General features: G+C 34.6%; 1 protein-coding gene across 8 annotated transcripts in view; it reads left to right on the forward strand.

Moving 5' to 3' along the window:
* The window catches only part of LOC116307365 (histamine H2 receptor), a 61,919-nt gene that overhangs the window by 23,628 nt on the left and 18,392 nt on the right, over positions 1-19,899 (forward strand). For 5 of the 8 annotated variants that reach the window (XR_004198391.2, XM_031717563.2, XM_031717567.2 and 2 more), the window contains exons 2-3: positions 237-390; positions 13,667-13,712. The gene's annotated coding sequence lies outside the window, so the exon portion shown is untranslated. Of the gene's footprint in view, positions 1-236; positions 391-1,044; positions 2,220-3,823; positions 6,475-13,666; positions 13,713-19,899 lie in introns of those variants that run through there. The other 3 variants (XM_031717569.2, XM_031717566.2, XM_089024750.1) reach the window with 2 other exon arrangements.

Consider the following 19,899-nt stretch of genomic DNA (forward strand, 5'->3'; position numbering starts at 1 on the left):
CATACGAGTCTAAAAACAATATTGAAACCTCTCTGGATATAGTCAATAATTCATATAAAGTATGTATTTATGCATGTTTGAGTCAAAGGAAAATGTTTTTATCATGAACACTCTTTGAAAGAATGGTTCCTCCCGTTGCGATTTTTATTAAAAACTGTAGATACATCATATTAATATCGTATCATTATAATCTAAGTGTCTGCAGAGTTCTAATAGGCCTTGTCTTTTGTTTACAGGTTTTTCGTATTAACAATAAAACGCCATAGGAAAAAGACTTCTTGAAGAGAAGTGCTCCACCTGTCCACCGCTCTGTGTGTACAACCTCTAGGTCTGATATTTCCGGCTTGGACTTTACTACACGTACCACGAAACAAGACTTATTAATCAAAGGTGGGTTACTGAAGGCCTTTATACATAAGTATAAATTGGCATGCTTCATTATTAAACAACGGACTTGGGGTTTTATATGTATACGGTACCGTTGGTGGGTGATAAACTGTAACACAATCTGAAAAAGTTATGCATGAAACGCCAAAGATATTTTTAGACAATTCAGTTGGGCATTGTCAGCTTTGGAATTTTTGGTCACCATAAAAGGATTGAAGTGCGCAAACGTTGTTCATAAGGAAAACTAAAACTTAGGAAGTATGAAATAATGATTTATATGTTTGATTTGCAACTCAAGTCCAAATAATGCCTATTTTTTTTAAACGGAATTCTTTTGGTTTTCTTTTTGCATGTATGTTTTATTTTATCAGAATAATTCTCTTGTCGCTGCAAGCACGTTGCGCTATTTTTAGTACGAACGCTTAAACGTAAACGGAAAATGCCGGAAAGGAAAATTCCTGTTATTTTATTATTTTTATTTTTATTTTTAAATAGAGGATATTTTTTAGAATCCACTTGAAGTCAGATATCACTTTTAGTTTTATTTATTTTTATTCCTCTTATAGTATTCCAACGTGGAAGCAGTCTTTCACTAGTTTGCTTTATTCGAGTAAAACTTTAAGTTTAAAAATCATCATTTAAAACTATTTTTTTAGATTTTGAGAGATTCGTGATCAGTCTTAAAATCGTCGTTCATTATATCTATAAAACGAAAACTAGAATATTCTATTGCGTAACCAGTTTATTAACCTGCCGGATTTCTTGCTGCGTAGTTGAAGCTGTAGGAGGATACGACCCTTTTATACGTATCATGCGCGTGATTAAATTTATCTCCACCGTCAGTCAGTCATTATACAACACTGTGAAACTTTCTAGTGGAACCAGAAGTTTTTAATCAAAAATGTGATATAAGATTTATTTAATAACGTCAAGATTTTTCTTGATAACCTGTATATTGAGCTATTTCCCTCCTGACAGGTAGAGTAAGTAATATTGACGATATTGCTTTGGTTTCTTATATATTTGGTCTTATATGAGATTTTGATCGGCAATAAACTAAACACTGAGAGAGAATGTTTGTTTCAAAATAATCGAGACCATTAGATCAAGGGATCGATTGATAGTTGTCCCAGGCGGACGAGGCCCTGCGGATTAAAAATCAAAATCGAGCAGACCAGTCTGCATCAAGCAGTCCTTGATAATCTATTTAGTGATGGATCCGGAATAATGAAAAAAAACTTGGGTCACGGGAAAATACCGCAATACCCTGCTGTACATTATTTTCCTACTTTCGAGTTCCGAATTCAAAAACATAAATCAAACAAGCAAATAAATGAACATTAACAAGTGTTAAAGAAACAAAGCGAAAATAGCATAAGTTCGATGAGCTGCACCGGTGCTATACGGAGCTGTAATTCTTACTATACAAGGCTGTCCAAGTGCATTCAGTTAATGGAACATTCTCATGTTGAAAGCAGCAATATTTTGTTACCGATATACACAATTACAGCTGGTTTTGAGTTTTTGTGGTTTTCGAAAAAAAAAGAATGAGCCACCAAGTCATAATCTGGCAAAAGGACAATAGATCTATCGTACGAATGAATCTATGCTGTATCAGTCGGCGGGCCTTGACTTGAAAAATTACCTTCAGGCAACTGTATGCCATCATTCATCTAATAAGACCTGATGACTGGTGGCGCTAATGATCAAGATAAGACAAAATACTAGTTAAAAAGGGCAAGCCTGGCAATCGAGCTGATAAAAGTGCCAGGCTCATGCCACGAACACCTTGAAATCCAGAGGGTTACATGACCATCAAACAACGCAAACCGGTAAGAAAATATTAGTTAGAAAAAAAGCATTGGGTGATGAATTAGAAATAACTGAAACTATCTAATGCGGAGCGCTGAATTTCAACTTAATACTGTGCAACTTTTCAGTCCTACTTGGTTATCTGCGTCCCTTCTTCAGGGTGCGCACAAGTCTTTCATTCACCAGAAAGTTAGTGCGACTGTCGATTCGCGTGTTTAAGACGCCTTCAAAACTCGTCATAATGTATTTATCTAATTCGATCGGTTTCTAACCCACGAAAAAACAAGTAAAAAATACATCATCGTTGCGCTCATTGTCATGAATTCGTCGTTTGCCGGCATCTGCCTCCGCAAGGAAAAAGATGTTCAAGAAAGAAAAAAAGATCACCAAATATATATATATATATCCACCCCAAACCTGTAACTTGAACTAATGACAAACTTTTACCGCAAAACATTTCCTGCCAACGGCATCGCTATATAATTTATATTTCAAGTAAACCAAAGACGGTAAGACGTCAGTCGATAATTTGACGCGCCAACTATAACTTTCAATCTGTTATTTCTTATTTGAATATAATCTAAGATGAAAAACAAAAATTGTCTGCTCAGACACGTAGACTACACTCTGCCCACTTTATAACAAAACATTCAATACAGATACAAGGGTATTAGCGTCTGATATCTCAATTTCAATGCCTGAAAAGCCTTGACAATCGATTTTTTTCCCTTTTCGACTCGTTATGTTTTATTTTCGTCGTGCTGGTGACAGCAGAGGCTATCTGTGTTTATGTTGAAAATAAGGTGTTCTGAAACAAAAATATACTTATAAAATCGTTAAGATTTGTCTGGTCTATTCTAATCGGATTAGACGAGTAAGGATCTTGTGCCGACGTCGTTTATGGTTTGTGAACGACCAGGAAAAGCCATCGAGTCTTTTTATTTTTTCCGAAACAATTTAGTCGTCTTTGAAATTGGCCTTGTCTAAAATAGCCTATATGTATTTAGCGAATAAGACAGGCAACTAACGATTTAAATGGTCTAAATCCGTGCTAAATAAGGAGTCGATAGGGGAGTCTGTAAGTAAATTAAATTTGTAAATCTAAATACATCGGAAACACGAGTGGGTAAATGTATTGACAACATTTTTGACCAATGACTAGAATGATAACTTAGTAAGATAGTAAAATGTTATATATGATTTATTCCATAAATTAGGTGTTAGTTAGGTGTTAGTGACACAAACACGACAAGGAAAAGAAAAGAAAAGAAAAGAAAGAAAGAAAAGAAAAGAAAAGAAAACGAAAAGAAAAGAAAAGAAAACGAAAAGAAAGAAAGAAAAGAAAAGAAAAGAAAAGAAAGAAAAGAAAAGAAACGAAAGAAAACGAAAAGAAAAGAAAACGAAAAGAAAACGAAAAGAAAACGAAAAGAAAAGAAAACGAAAAGAAAACGAAAAGAAAACGAAACGAAAAGAAAACGAAACGAAAACGAAAAGAAAACGAAAAGAAAACGAAAAGAAAACGAAAAGAAAACGAAAAGAAAACGAAAAGAAAACGAAAAGAAAACGAAAAGAAAACGAAAAGAAAACGAAAAGAAAACGAAACGAAAAGAAAACGAAAAGAAAACGAAAGAAACGAAACGAAAAGAAAACGAAAAGAAAACGAAAAGAAAATAAAAGAAATAAAATGCAACGAAATCCATAAGTCGTTCGATTAGTGTGAACATTTGACGAAATTATAAAAATTTAAAACCAAAAGCTGAGTGACCAAAAAAATTAATATGCAGAATATTTTAAACACGATAAATATATAAACGGCATAAAACAGCCATGTCATGCGCTCATGCGATTGTCAATTTCAGAATATTCCAGAAGGTTTCTTGGAGAAACGTTTCATTATCAAATTAGGCTTTAGGATGTTACATCACTTTGCGAGAAGCCGTTATATTGGACCAGTCTTGAGGTAAATTACCTGCTATTAAAATTTGGATCGTCGGGTCTCCCACTCGAAAGCGACAACCATACCGAACGTATAACATGATCGTAAGCCCTGATGACAGAAGATTAGCTAGAGATATATATTGTGCGCTGAAATTATCATTAGTTATTAGCTAGATTTAATGACTAATTGAGAATAGAACCCAGTCTTCACATCCGAGTTTGACAAGATTGTTTGGATGGTCACTAATGAACTAGGCGTAATTTTCGACATGTTCGCTTAATACATTACTGAAGAAACTAAAGAGACCGACGTCGTTTTCTGTATAAGATCGTCAGGCGCATGCTATTGATGTTTCTGTGTTTCTTTGGTTCAGTTACTACGAATTGATCGATCGATATTGAAAAATTGTCTCAGTAAGGGATCAACAAATGCGTCGTTGCTCAGAGGTGTTGTACACTAGTACTCGAAAAAGGCTAGCGAGCTGATATTGCAGCCTAACTATCTATAAAAGGTAAGAGCTTGAGATTTGAAATTGACTAATCACTTGACTAATCCGAGTAATAAAAAAAGGGAATAAAATATTACATATATAAGAAAAAAACTAACGATTGATCAGACTCAAAAATCAATTCGACAAATAAGAACTAGATTTCACAATATGTATGTGTTTCTTAAACAATCCTCTGAATCTATAAATACTAGTTCTATTGGCTTTGCTATTTTTATGTAGTATGCGGCCGCTGGCCAAACTTCTTGGAAGTCGTCGAGATATCCTTTTAGAAATACATGGCTTTAGACTTTATTACTTCTATATATGCCATATCTATATCTACATAACGATGCCAAGGAGCATTTCGTAAAGCCTTGGAAAGTATATCCTTCTGACTCACATTCTTTGAAACTATACTTAGAAATTAATCAACACTGTCCTAAAACCATGGATGGACAGCACTGTTAATGACTGATCATTATATCTTACTGGTGTTTGCTCATTTGATGAAACCTCTTAGACTACAATTCCAATGCATATGGTTCTAACAGATACCGGCTCAACTAAAGTCGCCGTGAGTAATCAAGCACGTTTATATCGTTTTTTGAAGTCGTAGAAGTTTCCGGGTGTTTTTTAAGTATCATAGTCCAACGATTATCCTTACAACTCTATAGGCCGGGGGCACATTTCTAGATTAAATGGTTGACCTTTTTAGAGCTGTTATATCCATCAGTATCATTCATTCTTCTGTTTTGAATATATCGAGTTCAGCTTATGGCCCCTCCTGGTAGGGTCCAACCGGAGCAGTTCTACTTAGATTGAAGGACCATCACTTTCTTCAATGACTGGTTTAGTAAGAAAATGTTTACCAATCGGTTGGGGGAAAAACTTATGAAAGGTAATCGTGAGGTAATGATTCTAGACATTATCGATAGATGTATCATGAGCGATTGGTTTTAGAAAGAAACCCCGGCGTTTGCGAATGGACTGATAAGGTAAATCGATTGATCACGAATCATTAAGAAAAATAAAAAAACCAGCATATGGTTTCTATTAAGCGTAATAAATACGAGTGTAAAACATTGATAAAGAAAAGCTTTATTTCAGAGCCAAACTCCACAAAGCGTTTTAATCATAGAGTGTATGCCTTTCTCCCACCCTTCTCGGCTTTCCGTGACAAAGTTAGCTTACAAAATTGGAGAAATTAGTGCAAAGTTTACTGAAGTCTACTGAACATACTAATTTGCGCAGATTTTTGCATTTTCTTAAAATGTTTGTCGTGGATAATATGGTATGCACTTTATTTGCTTTGAAATAATTGGTTAGCTAAATAGTCATGTGACTGTCACGTGACTGACTTCACATGGCTTATCTTCTTACTGAGGGAGAACATTACGTCTACAGCACACGAGCAACTTATTAATGAACTGACATAAATTTTTCTTTGGCCTGCTGCTGTGAATGAAATATGACTGTCGTGAACCTGATGTTCTTTGAGGAAACCGCTTCTATCTCTGGGATCGTTCTGTTATTGGCAAATCATCATTGCCGGACAAAACTGAAGAGCAGTCGGACGTTTGCCGCTGAGCCGATGGCTAATTAATCGAACTTATCAAGTATTCGATCTGTTTATTAAACTCATAATAATGCAGTACTTTAAAATAGACTGATGTTTAGATTCTGGGTCAATAGATCATGTTCCGCTCATGCGATCTCCTGATGGAATTCTGTTCATGTAAGGACACACACACAAGTAACATTTCTACGGCTGTATGGTCCTTTGTCGCCTTACTCTGACCATTGGATCCTAAGTGTGAAATATTCGAAGAAACCCTTTTGGTCTAAGGTAAGGTTTAAGTATGTTTCGTACGTTAATAGAACTCTTCACAACAGAAGATTTTGTTGACTGTTCTAATAGCCAGGTGCTCAGCGGTACTTGCAGGTTTAACTAACCATGAGGACCGCAGTTATCTTCGAGTGTTGCCTTTAACGGCTATCGACTATAAACTTACTCTACAAAGTCTCATAAAAAAATTAGTTTCTGAACTTGTAGGATATACATAGATTTCCATTCTCGTGAATATATACTATGGATTTTAGGGAGTCGGTGAGCATTGCAGCATTGGTCTCAGATTTTGTTTAAAACTCTTATGTTGCATGGATTATGTTATAAACTCAATGCTGTTTATTTGATATTTATGATATGATGGATTAGCAGAACTGCTGAACGTTCTTGACATTAATTTGGTGCTAATTCTTTCATCTTAAAAATATAGCACATATCATTATGCCATACATAATTATTTATTCTTATAAGTCATGCATTGGTTTCGAAATAACTATTATGCATTTGACACAAATCTTACGGAGACTATTTTAAAACTATTTACAGATAGCGTATGGCTGTAATACGTAAAGACAGACCTTAGAAGTGAATCTTGAAAATCCACTTACGCCTAGCTTATTGGGATCTTAGATTACCTTCTGGAATTTCGATTAGGGACGTTATTACTTCATAACATCGTAGCTTACAAGACTCACAAGTACTGACAGATGACCTTCACCATTCAACCGTCCAAAAACTAGTAATTTTAACTCTAAGGCTAGACTAAGTAAGTGCTAAAGGTTCCGCGAGTGACGACCGTTCATGCTGGGACCTCTAACTCTACCGCTTTTTAGCATTAGTTTATTGTTGAGCTGAGATAAAATACTTTCTGCTTTAGCGAAAACTCTTAAAATTGCTGGTGCTTTGTTTCCATAGAGCATCATCTGGACAATAGTCCCCTTCACAGTTCCTTGGCCATCTTGAAAGGTAGCCGTGCCTTTGCATCGAAGCAAGACGAACGGTGAGCTTACAATGATAGAGACATGCGAATAATTGTCTAAGGTGTTAAAAAAAGGTCTTTATCATTGCAAGCTCACCGTTCGTCTCGCTTCGATGCAAAGGCACGGCTACCTTTCAAGATGGCGCAGGGAACTGTGAAGGAGACTATTGCACAAACAACTTTCAGTTTTTCCTTCGAAACTAAGGATCACCACCTTTTATCAAAAAAGAATTTTGCTTTTTAAAAAAATACTAGGAACATGTCGATTGAAATTTTTCAGAGGTCAAGAGTACAATTTATTTAATTTGAAGAAGCTGCATTTTCTATCACTTGACACGTCTTGAACCAACTCGAAATTATTAAGCCAACTTTTGAAGTCTCATTTAGCCTGAGGCGAGAACAAGAGGCTTGCAAAAAATTAAGGCTGTGAACAAGGTCAACTCAATACGATAAAAAAATTGTAGTTAAGCCACAGAAAGAAGGCGGGAAAATCAATCAAAGACTGATTTAAATGAGGTCTAGAACCTGTTTTTAATCTGAGAGGTCGTACGAAGGCACCATTGATATGAGCAACAGAGCAAAGACTTGCTAAATCACTAAATGTATACTGAATATAGTATAATGTTACACATTTGTCAGTAAATTGAACGCCTTGATACTACAAAAGCGGTAGCATAACACTACAAATTGATGACCGTATACTACAAACCTTTTTTTATAAACAATCTTACAGTAATTAATTTCCCCTAAGTCGTTTCTGGTAGTAAAAGTCAATGCCTGATAGTAAAGGCAGTTAATAGCTCCAGAGTTAATAGATAGCTCATAACCCGAGATTTTTTACGGAGGTCGTTAATGATGTAGACCAGGCCGACGTCAAAATTCACTGATATAACGAAGAACGTAACAAGGTCATTAATACACATTTTAATGTCGATTTTTTTTTTTAATTGACCGGCATAAATGGTCTGGAATTATTTGCTGCACTGATATACTCTGGCTGACGATTCTCATTTACGGTTTTGGATCCAACCAAAGAATCATGATTCAGCAAATGTTTGGTCAATGGTATTCCGATCTCTCGACCCTACAAATCAGTCTTAATCAAGCCAAATATTTCATAGATTAACGAATATTCAAAATTCTAGACAATAGGAGAACAAGTACATCCAACAGATAAAAGTTATAAACTTTATGAGTTCGACTATAAGGATAAAAGAGTCAGACGGATTTGGAAAGGTTACTGATTTCCAGCATCACGATTTAGATTTTTTAAAGATTAATGGCCCGTTGATTAAGGATCCTTTCATGAGATACTTGCTATGCCCAACATTCATAAGGAACGGACCATGAGATAGTTGAGGGGGGGGGGGGGGGGGGGGTTTGCGTAAATCCCCAAAAAATATCGAGCGAGCACTTAAACCTCAAAAAAAAATCGTTCAACCTCTTCTGCTAGAAGAAAGATATCTAACTGTACGCAAAAAAAATAATAACGTGCAAGGGTTGAGCCAAAAAATAAATACCATGCAACCAAAATTCCTGCAACCCCCCCCCCCCCCCCCCCATCAATTATCTAATGACTCATCCCTAACGTTCTAGCTAGATCAGTAATCCTTGGATAATCTTATCAGTTCTAAAGTTTGTAGAAGGTTATGATATGAGTATCACACTATTAACCTAAAAGCTCTTTGAAAGCTTTGCTGACATTTTAATGTGGCCTTCAGATTTGCTTTAAGGGTAACTTTACCATTTTGTCATATCTAAATAGTCCGCATTAAGTGATACTCTATGTTAGTCTAACAAACACACGTTATTCATAAAACGAAATGGAATCTTAAAATATTCGATGGCGTTATATCGGAGTGCCGCAGAGATCGAGTTTAGGTCCCTTAATCCTAATACTGCACGATATATGTCCAAAATAATAACTTTACACCTATTTTTAACTATATACCACATTTCAGTTCTTGATTTGGTTGTATTATTTCAAAGTGTCTGATTTTTCTTAAATTTTTTCTCCAGATAGAAATAGAAATATCGGCCCTACGTGCCACACTGGCATAATATGATAATGAAAATGATGTTTATGATCCATAACTAATGAAATTTGAAAATGGCAGTTTACAAACTGCATGATAGGAAATATGATGAAGACGAAGTTCAAAATGAGGATTCTTGAACTCATTAGGTGTTGGCGCGTTGTCTCGAGCGTTAGAAACTGACCAGCATTTTACGGAATAACGCCAAAATGGAGCCAAAATGTACAAGGCGGCGCACTCACTGGAAGATAGGTAACATTTTGACTCCCAAAGTTCAAAAAAGTTCGCTTAGAGCCGCAATAAGTAATCTTACTTCACCCTAATTTCCTATTATTTATTAAATTCTGTATGCAATTTCCACCTACTTGGATTTCAAATATATATATACTGCTACTAAGGCTTGCACTAGCATTTAATAAGTAATGTTATCTTTATTTTTACTGTGAGTTTAGGTTTAATGTAATGTGGTCGCGTTTGAAGATAAGAAAAACATCAAGTAGTGCGAATTTCGACAATTGGCAGCACTTCATTGGAAAGACTTCAATCAATAAATGAAAGAATATGATAAGTAATAAAGAAAAAAAAATCGATTTATTAGAAAAGATTAATTTTATAAATGAGGACCTGAAGTTACCATTTTCCAGATTTTTTAAAGCATTCAGTTCTTGAAAATTAAGAAATAAAAAGAGAGTGGACCATTTTCGTGCATGACCTTGATCAGTTAAGAGATTATCATTGTATACAGCACAACAAGATATGATTACAAATTGGACGAAAGGGATGATGATGTGAAATGCCCTGGGGAGACACCAGTGAGAACTAATCAAGTGTCAACATGAACGATCTTCCGCACGAAGTTCAATTACAAAAGCAATTAGAAGACATTGCAAAAATGCTCTTCTTTTTTTCTTTTTCCGTCAACGAGAAATGATGAGAGGTAAAGGAGATAAATTATGATTATAGCCGGAAAATTGAACACCATGCATAATTAACAAAAAGACTATTTGCTTGTTATACAATCATATTGTTTAATATCTTAATCGATCACTATACGTGTGTCTTTTTCCTTCGAGTGCTTAAAACTAGAATCGATCCTTTGGCGAATGACACCTTTTAGTGAGCAGTTCTCGTTCCGTTTGGCCTGAAATTCATGTTTAGCATTTTTTTGATATTCGTTTTTTGTTTTGCTTCCACGGTCTCGTACGCGACTGTGTTGATAGTCAGAGCTAAGATTGGATTAATTCAGTGTCAGTTGAGTAATTGGACACTGAACATGGTATATAGATAAACTTATACTGTTATATATCGAGTGCTTGTAAGTACGAGCTTTCGTTCCTCTAAGGCTCCAGTAAGGCAATGGCAAACTTGCCAAATGAGAAGTACTAAATCGCTTAGCAATTTTCCTTGAAAAAAATGCTAGTATTATATTAGAGGTCCTGATCACTATCTCAGGCTCAGATGTGAACACATACAAACTTGATAATTTTTCCCCCTAAGTATCACCATAAGCAATCTAGTACCAAGAGTCATCCATCTCCTGCTGGAGAGACTCCAAAAAGGCTGAAACTCGCCTCATTTCTTTTATACTTCCAGGATAATCCCTGAAACTCGTCTTTACGTAACATATCAAACACGGGAAAGAGTGTTTTATCCGATTTTCAAACACAGAGAAGTTTGATGGAAAAAAACCAAATTCGAGGTGTTTGCATAGAGGATGAAGCACTCTTTGAAGTGCTGATATGGCTTCTCAAACTATAATGACTCTGGAGAAATTCAAAGCATAAGTTGCCCAAATTTTATGCTAATGAGATCCCATTTCCAACTCTCCTTCACGCTATTTATTTTCTTTGTTTTGTCCTCATGAATTATCAATCAGTTCGAGAATGAAGAAATAAGGGATGGAAAAGTGGGTCAACCTCTCTAACGCTACTGCGAAACAAAAAATGTGATGTACTGTCATCAAAGTATTCTCTCCAAATGTTTGTTTGCGCGTTAACACGCCTACAGTTATTTCAAAAAAGGTTGAATACTGAATAGTGCATTCCAAGTCCCAAGTGCAGTGTGGGTCATAGTGACATTGTCTAAAGTAGGATTAATAATTATTATTTATTCTATTTTTAGTGTATTCCATCTAAAACAATATGCTAACTACATGTAGAGAGTTAATTACTGTATATTTACTAGTTTATTTCAAATTAACAATTAATGCCCTTTGGTATTCAAGTATTTAAAGTATTCAACCTTTTTTGAAATACCTGTATATCATAAATATCAATATTACCTTCACAACGTTTTTCCATTAATATTTCTTTCCTATTTCCTTGGCTTTTTTCTTTTCTTTTATTATATTTTTCTAATGAAACACTTCAAGTGAAACGATGGTAATTTCCCTTCATAATCAAAAATAAGAAACGAAATTTTTTTTTGAAAATATAAATTTTTTTAGCAAAATTTTTTTTTTTCAGATATCTCTTGTTTTTAATGAAAGAACGATTTGAGGTTGTACGGTAAAGAATACAAGAGAGCGGTTTCCTTTTGTTACGGTTCTACTGTTATTATATTAGTTTTGCTCAGATATTTATTTCGAAGCTTCATCCATCACTTTAATCCAACCCATTAGCCTGATGGAAGAAAACAATTTTAGGAAAGAAATTACAGGATTTGACCGAAAACGTCAGTTTCTAGCAGCAGCGATAGCGTGGTATCTAAGATGGATCAATTCACACAACTTGCGAAAATATAAAGTTAATAAGATTGTTATGATTAATAAGCTTTTTAAACACAATGCTCTTTTATTATCTTATTTGTTCTTAACTTAATACCTTATTATTTCCAGCACCAAAAAAAACCCGTTTAGTGTAGTACATCCATGGTATAATATATATGTTTTTGACGTGTGAAATGAATATCAATTTAATAAATCAAGAATCAATCTTACTATCTTGAAAGTCCGGAACCTCCTTGGTTGGTCTTCCTCGAAAGCAGGATCATCAAACCTCGAGTATAAAGTCGTTTTTTCAGTCGATTGTACACTTCCTTCTCTCATCTGCAACACCTTCTCTTAGTACATATAAACAAACAAATAAGAAACAGAAGTAAAGTTTAAATCTATCAACAAGATTTTTATTTGTAATACTCGGCATGAATCGAGGTGTGTAATGCGGTACGTTTGATATGTCATACGCATGCGCTATAAGGCATCTTGAATTTTCTAGTTTCTATCAGCCTTAGAATCTCGGGTTTTTATAGCTTAAGCGTTATGACTAGGATTAAAACGGATAAAATATGTAATTTCTTTTTAAAAAGAGGATTTAATCTGCGCAGATGTTTTCCTGGTGCTACTGGGAGTTTGTGATATTTATATGTTACAGACTGCATAAAACCCCGGCATTTAGACACTTCATTTATAGACAATGCCTTGATAAATAGATGACAATATATTTCGCACTATGAAGTAAATACATTACTAATATGAATCATAATAAATCGCGGGTTAAAAGTTTCTAGTAAAATTGTTTACTTATGTGAAATACTGCCACAAGATAACAGTGTTCTATTCAAAGATGCTGGAACTGATAGATCAGTTATCATGAGTCCTTCAAAACGATAGCAGAATATATAATAAAGGATGAAAGATGGCCTTGGGTTTTTTAAGCGGATTGTTTGTGTGGTATGGATCAGAAGTAGATTTTTTAAGATGTGTTTGATAAATGTACTTCGACACTGAGATATATTGCGATAGACCCACACACATTATATATCGCAGCTATTTAGGTACTTGCTTGCCCATTTCGTTGCCTACTCACTATGGAGCACTTAAGTTGGGTGTCATACACAGTCATCACTTCACTAGTCTCTTTCTAGCTTTAATTAACCCTTCTCGTTTATTCTCTTAATAAATAGCCTTTTAAGAAGACAAGGTGTGTTCCATTAAACATCCCTGCTATGAAACTCATTAATGGATCCGGACATTAGTGTACTTATGCCACGGATCACTACATTGATGTATTTTTTGTAGCCAGTGCTAAAATCAACTGGCGCTAACTCTATACAAGGCTGTCAATCATTGCCAGTGTTAACTGTCACACTGACGAGGGGCGTCAGGTATTGATATTTTCTCTGGAGCACTCCTATAAAAGCTAACAGGAACGCTCAATCTCGTTTCTGTTTTTTGCAGGGACAACAATAGAGGAGTCTATACTTTGAAAGCACTCTCTAATTTGGTAAGTAAATTCTTTCTTGACTATTTTGTTGTACATAAAATTTTCTCTCGGACTCTCAATGTCTCTGTCTGTCACTCTTTTCAAGGTTTCGAGGTTTCAAGGTTTTTCATTTTCCAGATCTAGCATTTATAGTGATTATATTTACATATTTTTTCTATTTACTGGGAGCTACACGTGAAAAAAACCGAGAAGGTCTGCTGGTTTTATTAATGAATGTAAATCGTATATCTTGGAGATGACTCTAGATAGAATGTGATCATCTATTGCGTCTTTCATAAAACACTGCGTCAAGTTGTTCCATGTCGATGAAATGAGATACGAAAACTCAGATTAAAATGCGTCTAAAACTTTTAATTCAGTAAAATTATCAGGAATTCGTTGACAAACGGATTTAAAAGTTGAATAACTAATCTTAAAAACTAAAGTAAAAACGGTTTTTCTTTTACCTTTGCCAGGAAGCAGGCCTACATTGCTGTTTCCTTTATTAAAAATGGGATTCCCGTCACGTACGAGCTCTAAAATCAACCATGATATTGCTCGAAGCAAAATGCTTGATCAAAAATGATATCAGGTGGAGTACATTATTAGAATTATACTGGTTTTAAAGCAATATAGGAGGAAATATTGATTGAAAAAAATCTAGATGACAAATTAGCTTGAAAAGGAAAAGAAATGAGAGCGAGTAAAATTAAGTCGTTCGGTATATGTCGTTCGGTACGATCATAATGAATGAAGAAGATAAAGTTACCTAAAGGTGGTTTCCTGGAAAAAGTATTGCCAAACACCTTATCGAAAATTGGAAAGAAATACTAAGAAAACAATAAAATTTATATTAGTTGGTATTGCGAGGAAGACAAAGATACTGTACTCTAAGTAGCCTGGAGCCAATTTGCTAAAATATATATTGGAATAGAAAACATGAAAATAAATAGTAGTCCAATGAGTGCACAATTTATGATATAACTTGATATCATGATGAATAAGATGGATTTTCTGTGGCAGCGAGTGGTTATTTGCTGTTAAAATAGGCAAGATGAATAAGAAAAAAAAAAGAATTTTGTGATGGGTCGTCGAATATGGCCTCAATCAAAATAATGAATTACTGTTATAAATTAAATAGGAAGTGATATTAGGAAGTGGACTGAAAACAAAGTATAAATATTGGTCTTCATTTTTGTTCTTTAGCTTCATACATTTCAGTATGGGTAAAAACCTCACCAAGCTGCAAGAGGTAAATTGGCACGGAAACGAAGGAAGTAAAACCAAAACCGCCTTAAAAAAACTTTATCAAAACATCACTGAAGAAGTAATTATTTAAAAAATTGAGTGTTTTGAAGCAATTAGTTCCGTTGCCCGAGGCCAATTCAGTCAGCGTTAGATGATTAAAATAATGCTATATTTCTTGTACGTGCTCATGCTTAGAATATATGTATGCCAGATATGATGAAGTTTTACCTCCACGAAGACCTTGAAGTACTTGAAGAAATGATGGGTATGTGCAACAGTACTCAAATATCATATAGTGACCAAAAGCAAACCTAGCTCAGTACTAGATTCAGTTGTCTGTTCTCTTCAAGAAGTCATTAGCAGCTGTTAAAAACATACTTTACAGTAAACAAAACCTCTCCAGGTTTTAAGTTTCTCTTGCCAAACAAAAATGTGTCGAAAACAAGGAAGAGCTTTGCATAACAAGGAAATATTATTTCACGCTAAAATTTAAAACTACAAAAAGATATTGCTGCATGGTCATTATTTGTATTTCAATGTAATTCATCATATTCTAAATCCAAACCTTAACTTGAGAATCGAATTCCTTAAATAAAGGTTTTGGAGATTTCCCATCCGATCAGATTGCGGCTACCGCCGTGTAACTTTTTCCTGACAGCCTGCCAATTTAGCAAGTGCTGAAACATTTAGCAATGTTGGAGGTCTTAACTGACCTCATACTCTCATTTAAACCTATTTTCTTTCACTCTCAAACGTGCATCCCGCCAGAGGGCTTAAATACAAGAAGTGGGATAGCTTAACCATGATTAGAGATAAAATTCGCACCGTCAGCTTCGGTTCAAGTGGCAAAGCAAACGACAAAACACTGATTTAGTTTCTCCAAATTTTGATTGATCAAGTTATTTGTCTTTAGGGGAGAGAAGGGATTGGGGGTGGATGCATACTTTACTGGTCCGTGTTCGTATATGGTAGTAAGGTTATATTAATAAAGCATAAATCACATAAATTATTCACAAAAGCAGCCTTATTACATCAAAGGTATTAGGGCAGCTGAAGTACGTGTTAATGACACGGCAACATTAAGGATTCACTTAAAATCGTTAAAGTGGTAATCGGATCTCCAGTCCAAGTAAAAACGAAAAAAAAAAAGAAAAATACGCAAAATTTAAGAAGATCAAAATAATTTTGTTTCTGTGTTGGTTTTAATTCTTCTTTTTTTTCCTTCAACTAATGCTTTTTCTATGTGTTTTTATGAGTACTTCTTTTATATATCCTCCAGTCCAAGTAAAAACGAAAAAAAAGAAAAATACGCAAAATTTAAGAAGATCAAAATAATTTTGTTTCTGCGTTGGTTTTAATTCTTTTTTTTCTTCCTTCAACTAATGCTTTTTCTATGTGTTTTTATGAGTACTTCTTTTATATATCCTTGTACTCTTAGAAGTAGTTTTATTCTTTAGGGGAATTTAATATCCCTTTTTCTCCTTTCTGAGTTTTTTTTTTTTTTTTCTTTCTTTCTTTTTTCTTTCTTTCTTTTTCTTCTTTCGTTATCACGTAAAAAACCTGGAAAATATTTATAAGCAAAAGCCGACTTCCACACATTTCAGAAGGAAAGCAAATAAAAACAGATTTACCCCCACCGCAGTAAATTGGTCTTAAAACACAGCAACAAATCTGTTTACCAAAGTAAGAGCTTACTTTACAAGATAGACGAGGGAAAAATGGATTAAAAAGACATTATAAAGGTTATAAAGTAAACACAGAAAAAAAAGTGTGATTAGATACTCTTATCTGGAAATTTATTTTTACTGCATTTTGGTATTATTCAGTTATATCTTTTTATCAAAGGAACGAAAGAAAACGTTTAGTTTTAAACGGATTTAATAGGTTACGGATTATTTTTATGTACACCTTAGAATAAGCTTCTTTTCTTGTCGAGATACAGCGCACTGAGTAATGAAACTGAGTGGAAATGGATTTAATGATGAAATAATGAAAGAAATATCTAGTGATGCTACCCCGATAAAACGAACAGTACTCTGATATAAGTTAGATTAACAAAGATCCGGCGTAACCTATATGGTGTAGTGGTCAATATAATGCGGAACAGGGCAAAAACCTTTCAACAATGTGCTCGTTATGTACAGGTTTTGGTCATTTGGTTTTAGATCGGTTTAATCAGCAACGGTCCGTGAGCAAGGCAACGCGGTTCAGTTAGGTCGTTATATACAATTATTTGCCATTGGTTTTGGTTTTGGTCATTTGGTAGTCTCATACCCCATTCACATTAAGGCTTAAACATGCTTTAAAGTGGTTTAACTAAGCAGGTTTGAAACTACTATCCACAAACACTGCACAATCTTTGCTGAAATGCATGTAAACTATCCTTTATCTTGCTCTGATAATGTTTTAGAAAGTTTCATTATATTGTAGGTTTCTAGTTTCTCTTTTTTTCCTAATGAAAACACAGTTTAATTAAACACGTTTAGGTGTGAATGGGGTATTAGATTGGTTTTAATCGGCAATGGTCAGTAAATCAGGGCAATGCGCTTCAATGCGGTCGTTACATACAGGTTTTGGCCAGCGATATCTTTTAGTTTCTTAATTTATTGATCAAATGCCAGTTGCTTCATCTTACAAATAGAATGCTTAGATCGGTTTTAATCGATATGGTCTTGCAGTAGTTTCTCTTTTTTTTTGTTTTTTTTGTTTTTTTGCCTTACACGCTTCAGTCATCGATAAATATAAGCTACAACTGCAGTATCAGGTGTGCATTTAGTTTTCAAAGCCTCTATTTCTTTGTCATATGATATGCTTTGTCGTTTTGCCGACCTCCATGTCCAAATTTTTCGCATTCGTTTCTTTACTTTTGATTGTTCAGACTGTTGTTGACGCTCGTGTGTTATGTGTATTCACGTGTATGCTATAGGAAGTTCACCTTTATCAACTGTAAATTTATCGTTCACTGTCCCATTCGACTTTCCTGATAAGTCTTGATTGACCAAACATTTCCCCCATAGCTTCAGAAGCCCATATGAAGTTCTCATTTAAAGTAGATAGGCCTTACATTGACTGAATTTCTAAAAATCCTATCGTTTAAAGATAAATGAAATTTAAAGTCTTGCCACGAATCTCCTCAGTTTTAAGCAATTTCTTTCAACACAACTAACAAAACACTAGACTTGGTGGATCAAGGGAACCATAAATTTATAGCACAGTTCATTGATAGACTCAGCTCCTTGCATTATACCTATTTAGGGGTCACAAGTCAAGATTAAAAATATCGATGTCTCGAGAGAAGGGTCAAATGATTAGTGCGGCAATTGGGTATATATCGTTGTCATCGCCAAAGGCGATAGGCAATAGGCAAAAAGCAATAGGAGATCCAAGAATACCTGGAATGACTCGTGTTTCTGCTTCTTATTCTCGTCAAGAACATGGACCTTAGTACTTTTTATAATCTTATTCATGTAAAATTACATAATCATAGATTGTTATTTATTATTTTTTCTTTATATACTTAGTAATATAAAGCGTTTAGAACAATTAGTGAATTAGCGCTATATAAATAAATTTATTATTTGTTATTTATTCTTATTGAGACTGATTCAATGTTCTTCGTATTCAACGAAACCATTTCCATGTCAGAATGACCTATCGCTTATCGCCTTTGGATATTATGGATGGTTTTAGTGCGAGGACTCGATGCTGGATGGTCAATGCACTTCCTTATGATCTCAGTTTTATAGTTTACAAAGCATTTCGGTATTCCATCTCATATACAAAGCGACGGTCTTGTTATATGTTTCTATATGATTTAATTACCATGTCCACAATAAGCAGTTTCTTATTTCAATGGTATTTTTCTTTTGAATAGTATTCTTGTTTAAAAGTCGTAATATTTTAATATTCATTTGTAAAGGAACTTGCCCTTTGCATCAACTGAGCGGTTTTTCTCCCTTAGCAGTATCCGGCTTAAAATATTGATGTTTCTAAAATACTATAGGCTTCGTTTAGGGCCCGGATTAAACAGGCTAAAATCTTAAGAATACATAATTTAAATAATCGCTCTGTCTAATTAATGGTCGGTATACGAAAGGTTTTAGTAAAATGTCGCGGTATTTTGGTACCTTATTCTAAAAACAACGACCAGGAAATTTACGTACTTTACTGGTCAACTGCAATAATTATTTTAAAAATCTTGTTTAACGATCTTCTTTAAGAAAATGACTTCTTTTTTTTATCGTAAATCTTATCTAGCTTACCAAATATCAATATCAAAAGGATATTGATACTGTATTGATATTAATGCTATAATGCCATTCGCTGATTGGTTATTAATATCATGACGTCATCGTATAATGCTTTTCAGTCCAGTTATCCGGTTCATTCAATTACCAATTTACTGGAAAAGGTAGCGACAGCCAATCAGAATCAATTTGCTAAACAAACACAATTGGCTATTTTCCCACCGCCATCAGGAGTAAATACTAAGACTTTTTTCCTTACGTTAAATAGGAAGATATTTATCTCTTTTTGATTTTGCATTTCATTCATATTAATATTTGATTTTTGCTATAAAATTGCGATGATACAATTAATCGTGTAAAGCCGGCACTTGGCGAACGATGCGTATTTATTTTGCATCACTACTAAAAGCGCGTTTATTTGAATAGAATTTCCAAGTGAGCTTTGTTGTTGTTCAAGCCACTAGTGTAGACAGAGCACAACCTTATTTATTCGATCATTATTCATCGTCAGACAAGTATAGACAGCTGAACTGACCAAAGAGTTCAATAGTTTACCATATACACCAAGACATCGAGGACCAGCTAAGGTAACAAGAAAGCGTACTTTAACCTTCAAATCTAGTTCAATAAATGTTACAAGTCGTAACCCTGAGATGCTATGGGGTCAGACCTGTTTAGACTCCCTGAGAGGGAGCGACGAAAACGACCCCTGC

Source organism: Actinia tenebrosa, unplaced genomic scaffold (assembly GCF_029948245.1).
Source record: "Actinia tenebrosa isolate PJP-AT-01 unplaced genomic scaffold, QUT_ActTen_1.0 PGA_scaffold0__85_contigs__length_37466705, whole genome shotgun sequence".
In the NCBI taxonomy this organism is placed as follows: domain Eukaryota; kingdom Metazoa; phylum Cnidaria; class Anthozoa; order Actiniaria; family Actiniidae; genus Actinia; species Actinia tenebrosa.